This window comes from Oncorhynchus gorbuscha, linkage group LG01 (genome assembly GCF_021184085.1).
Source record: "Oncorhynchus gorbuscha isolate QuinsamMale2020 ecotype Even-year linkage group LG01, OgorEven_v1.0, whole genome shotgun sequence".
Classification (NCBI taxonomy): domain Eukaryota; kingdom Metazoa; phylum Chordata; class Actinopteri; order Salmoniformes; family Salmonidae; genus Oncorhynchus; species Oncorhynchus gorbuscha.
Window position 1 is genome coordinate 31,280,248 of NC_060173.1, and position 6,000 is coordinate 31,286,247.

At 40.7% G+C, this 6,000-nt stretch overlaps 1 protein-coding gene across 5 annotated transcripts in view; it reads right to left on the reverse strand.

The window, feature by feature from the left end:
* Positions 1 to 5,331, reverse strand: part of LOC124035932 (cadherin-related family member 5-like) — a 31,399-nt gene extending 26,068 nt beyond the window's left edge. For 3 of the 5 annotated variants that reach the window (XM_046349920.1, XM_046349912.1, XM_046349886.1), the window contains exon 1: positions 4,733 to 4,988. The gene's annotated coding sequence lies outside the window, so the exon portion shown is untranslated. Of the gene's footprint in view, positions 1 to 4,718; positions 4,989 to 5,148 lie in introns of those variants that run through there. The other 2 variants (XM_046349897.1, XM_046349903.1) reach the window with 2 other exon arrangements.
* Positions 5,332 to 6,000: the final 669 nt, after the last annotated feature.

The window sequence follows — 6,000 nt, forward strand, 5'->3', positions numbered from 1 at the left end:
AAGCTATGTAATTTGTTGTCATTATATACAGAATATTTCATTAATAGGAATAGTGTTGGGTGTTGGGCTATCCTATTTTGCACACAGTAAACTCTCTGTCCAATTGGAGGGACAAAAAAACACACAGTATGAAAACGTGAAGTCATTACATTTCTCTGTTAAATCTAACAACACCCTGTCGTAAATCAAGCAGACAAAAACAGATAATCAACATCAACTGGGAGATATTAGATCCCATGTGGATCCAGGCATAACTGTCTTCAGCAGCACAACTGTCTTCAGCAGCACAACTGTCTTCACCAGCACAACTGTCTTCACCAGCACAACTGTCTTCACCAGCACAACTATCTTCAGCAGCACAACTATCTTCAGCAGCACAAATATCTTCAGCAGCACAACTATCTTCAGCAGCACAACTGTCTTCACCAGCACAACTATCTTCAGCAGCACAACTATCTTCAGCAGCACAACGATCTTCAGCAGCACAACTATCTTCACCAGCACAACTGTCTTCACCAGCACAACTATCTTCAGCAGCACAACTATCTTCAGCAGCACAACTATCTTCAGCAGCACAACTGTCTTCACCAGCACAACTATCTTCAGCAGCACAACTATCTTCACCAGCACAACTGTCTTCACCAGCACAACTATCTTCACCAGCACAACTGTCTTCACCAGCACAACTGTCTTCACCAGCACAACTATCTTCACCAGCACAACTATCTTAACCAGCACAACTATCTTCAGCAGCACAACTGTCTTCATCAGCACAACTGTCTTCACCAGCACAACTGTCTTCATCAGCACAACTGTCTTCATCAGCACAACTGTCTTCACCAGCACAACTGTCTTCATCAGCACAACTGTCTTCATCAGCACAACTGTCTTCATCAGCACAACTGTCTTCAGCAGCACAACTATCTTCAGCAGCACAACTGTCTTCATCAGCACAACTGTCTTCAGCAGCACAACTATCTTCAGCAGCACAACTGTCTTCACCAGCACAACTATCTTCACCAGCACAACTGTCTTCATCAGCGAGACACCAAAATATTCTGGACATTCCTCGCAAACACTTTTTTTCCAGCACTTTGCTGTCATTGCATCGCATGCTGTATCACAACAGCTATTAGTCACTTGACAGTTATTTGAAAATTCCTTCCTGGATCAGATGATGATGTGTGAAAATATCATGGCATACCTAACCAGCTGGACACCAAATGTGCATCCAAAACGTATTTTGCATAATTACTGAAGAATCATGTTAATTACAGTATCAATTTAGGTTTGAAGTATTAAGGTAAGGTGACTCTTTCAGTTAGAAGCAATGCATAAATTATTTAGGATTTTTGTACCGATAAACTGTTTTCACCCTGTAAAATAAGGAGACAGGAAATGTTATGTAGTTAGTTACACTGCATTTCTGACATCTCTATTAAAAAACTGTCCAACAGCAATATCCACGATTCTTACAGGGTTCATGTTCAATGTCTAATTTAACTGATTAATGCTTAATATGTTATAAAATGACAATTTACATTGCCATAAATGCAAGGACAGAAAAGTAATGTTTTATGTCTCACATCAAGCCACCAACCATGATAGAGGGCTAAACATAGGTTTTAAATAATCTCATGAATTGTATTGAATATAGCTATGATCCCCCTTATATCTTAATGTAATGACATGAAAAAATGGCAGATTATTATCAATGACTTATCAACTGCTGTAACAAGTTGTTCAGTGTAGGAATCCTCACTGGTACCCTAGTTTATAGAAAGACCCGTTAGCAGCGTGGCAGGTTACCAAAGTTTGATGTTGACTATGAACTTTACTTAGCTAGCTAGCTGTGCTTTGTGGAAGAATATAGGAGATATTATTAACATTGAGTTGTGCTGGTGCATTGCAATCTGTCCATACAACTAATGTTACAGCCTTGATGGCTTATTGGCTAACTTTAGTTGGTTAGCTAACTGGCAATAGCAGCCAAGGACGTTCGCTATCTTATTTGTGCTTATTTGTTTATGCTCTGATTACACGCAAGTGTCAAGGCAGGCCAACAGTTTACACAGATGACTTCAGAAATGTGAAAAAACATCCAAAGCTAAATATAGCTATCTTCCTTGGCTTGTAGCTTGCCTCTCATCAGACTGGTGTTAGCTAGCTCCTAGCGCTGTTGCTGCGCAACCCAAGTGCTTTGGTCCGGTTTTAGATCTGAGATTCGGCTGAAAATGCTACAGAAAGGTAGCACGTGTGAAAGCGATAAATTATACATTTAATCAAAACTGTTGCCCCCACAAACTTATTCAGTCCAAAAGGTGGTATGTCTAATGGTCACTTTATGAACGCTGTAGTCTTGGTCTTATCCGACTCCTAGATATTGAGCTAGGTCGGGGCAATAAATGTTTATTTTCCAAATGCTAATGACCCTGTTAAAAATCTGGTATGTGGCTCTCGGTAACGGCCGGATGGCTCATGGCGAGAGGTGGGGAGTGTGTTGTGTACCTCCAATCAAGTTGATTTGCGCATTTTCATCAACATTGGTGTCATATCAGCTTAGATATGATAGGGAGATTGGAATGTAACATGGAGCTTCCCACAATAATGTTTAGTTGGAGATCAGCGCTACATCACTACAGAAGTCTGATCTGACATGGCTTTACTGTGATTATTAACACACAGTGCACACACACAGTGCACACACACACACACTTACAAAAAAACATGTACAATCTGCAAGCTAATGTTGTTCTTTAGGCTGTCCACATCTATAAAAAAACTGATGCGGGACAAGGGATTGATTTTGAGGGACATTCGCAAAACAGTGGATAGAATACAAATGTTGGGGCCAGGTTAATGGATTGTGTTCAAATGGCGACCTAGTTCTGCTGTATGAAGGTCACTGATTGTTGAAGGGGAAATCCTATCCTTAGTTGCTAAATCCATTTTTTTGGACTAAATGTGTGCCTATTGATTCTTGAAGAATATAACGTAGAAATGCTTAGTTCTACTGTTGTGTCCGTCAGAACCCAAAATATAAGGTTTTACTCCAAAGTTTGTAAACAAAGTAAAAGGAAACAACTACTGTAAAGCCTAAAAACATGGTTAAATATATCATTTTGATATCATGGATGGTCAGTCCTTGCATCCATAGCATAGTCTATGGATTTGAAAGTGGTTGCATTTCTCCAGCCCCAACCCTCAACTTTTTACTGAAACTGAGGCATTGAAAACACAAATGTTTCAATTAAGGATTGCCGCTTTAAACACCTTTAATTGGCCTAGAGTAATAGTGTTATTATATGGCACAATCCTCTATCAGTGAGTTACATTTGTGCAATTAAATTCAAGCAAAAGTCAATAACAAAATTGTTAGTATTGCAAACAGAAATAATGATATTGAAAGCAAAACATAAACCCAAAAGTATTGACAGCAAAAAACAATATTGCAAGGAAATCATATTGAAATATGATAACAAATGATGCAAAACGGATGGATGCTGCAATTTTTTTAATCTGGGAAACATTATAAGGGAGCAGGAGAACCTATAAAATGGATACAATAATATAACTTTTCAAGCACCCAACTGAGGAAACGTCTGGTTTTCAAGGTAGGCCCATTCGGTACTTGAATTTCTGAGCTCCAAATTCAAGTAGGCCACTTCAAGCTCCTTATGGTATTGTTTGAAATGGCTGGTTTAACATGGAAAACATAATGTATTTGTCATGTAATTTCATTACCAGATCATTTTGTCAAGAAGCCCACTATGCTATTTTTTTATGATAACGTGATTAAATACATCTCCCTCTTTCATGCAATTTTTATGCCTTTTTATCAGTTGCAAGTTTTGACACATTCCAGCAGCATAGCAGCCTGCATCCTACTACTAGCTTGCCTCTGAAGGTAAGCAGGGCCAGCCCTGGTCAGTCCCTGGATGGGAGACCAGATGTAGCTGGTGGTGTCAAATAAATGTTTGTTTTTTTAAAAAATTCACGTGAGGGAAATTATGTATTTTATTTTTAAAAAGTGTAAGGGCACACACACGCAGTTTCATTCTTCCATTCACTCTCTCTCACACACAGATGACAAGTTTGAAGGCTTCTCTTCAGTAATTCCTTTAAATGCTCTGTAAGTGGGTTTATCCTCAGCTTTCCCTGTCTGACAGACCACCTCACCTCTAACCTCCCCTGTCACTCTCCTCTCCCACCTCAGCCCTAATCTCCCCCACCACAGCCCTCCCTGAACCCCTCCCTTGCTTGACTCTGAGACAGACAACTGCCGCTCACCCTTCATCAAACCATCCTCTAACCCACTCTTCCTCTAATCCTGTTTTTTGGCTCTGATTCCAACAAACCTCCTTCCACGTGGCCTAATTCTGGTGCCTATCAGGGTTAGAGTTAGGGAACACTCCATTCCAAATCAACAAACGGGAAACAAAAATGGCAACAAATAAATCATCCATGTGTAAGTTTGAAATCACGGTGACATGACAGTTCCATTGCATTCCATTCAGATCATTAGTATCTCTTAATAGGGGCCCATTATTTAGTCTACTTGCACTCTGATAACCTAGAAACACAATCAGCAAACATGCACACACACACATGCACTCAAACATGCTGTCTGTCACCCCTCTGCTGAAATATTACCCTGCACACAAGAACCTCTAAAGTAAACACACACACAAACACAGGCACAGACACACCACCTTTACCTGTGTTAACTGACCTGTAGGTGTGAGATCCTCAGTGGGTTCTGTTCTTAATGCCTAGAGAACACAACATACCTGCTGGACCACAGGAACACACACAGCCTTCCACGCAGACCCAGGGAGTGTGTGTGTCCTCACAATAATAAACACAAAATAAGAAACATAAGCACAGATACACAAGCAGACACAACCAAATGTACAGAAAGAAACAAGGACGCAAACACACAAACACAGCACTTGAACACAAAAATCACACACAAACTAGACAGCAGCTTAAGAAGCGTTTCCTGAGGATAACTTTCGGCTCAGAGGCTAAACCCTGGGGGCGGGATTTATGACCAATCAGAGTACTTAGAGAGCACTAGCCAATCGAGGTGCCTAGAAAGAACGTACTAAAACATCATGGAGGTTAGAGACAGTGGTCAAAACTCACCTGACTATTCCCTTTTGACTATCTGCACATACTTCTCTGGAATCCCTGGTGGTTAAGTGTGGCTTCCATCAGGCATTACAGGTCTGGGTTGTGGCGTGAATATAAAGATGTGGCCGATCAGACCTATTAATGATCTGGTCACAGTGGAGGTAAGAGACACATGTCTTATAAGGGAGTTGTTTGAGCCAGTGTCTGTGTGCATGTGCGAGTGCGTCTGATTATCAGGCTTTAGAAAGAACATGCTAATCGGGCTGACAAGGGATTACCAATCATACGTTGGCTTTTAACCCTGACATCCTCCCCCTTCTCCAGACACCAGAGAGAGAGAGAGCTGTATTAATGTTTAATTTAATATCATATTAATGTTGGGACACCAGACCAGTCACTTGTTGTGATGGCTGGCTGTAGATCTCTTGCTCTGATTATGAATAGCCATGTCCATCAAGCCCAGGCTTTGATCAAACATGTCAGATAATTTCAGATACTTCAGCGGCACTTGATTGAGCTTGCCCAGTATAATGGAAGCAATAAAATAGTCCTTTCAAGTATTAACATAATGACATAATGACCCATGTCTGGGTTGGACATAATTGTCCGTGTTGATTTTATTACCTTCTGTTATGACATGTCACCACTAGATGTCATACCTATAGCTGTATTCAGAGGTAACAGTCTCTCTTACTCTCTCTCGCTCCCTCTCTTTCCTCCGTGACCTCTCCACCAGCTGGTGTTTACACAGGAGTTTACTTATCCTCATTAAGAGGACATTAGAATAAATTATCTGTCTGAACCACATAACCTGTAGCAGAGGAAACTGCTGTGACAGTGTAAAGTCAGCTGTCATAGGGTGAC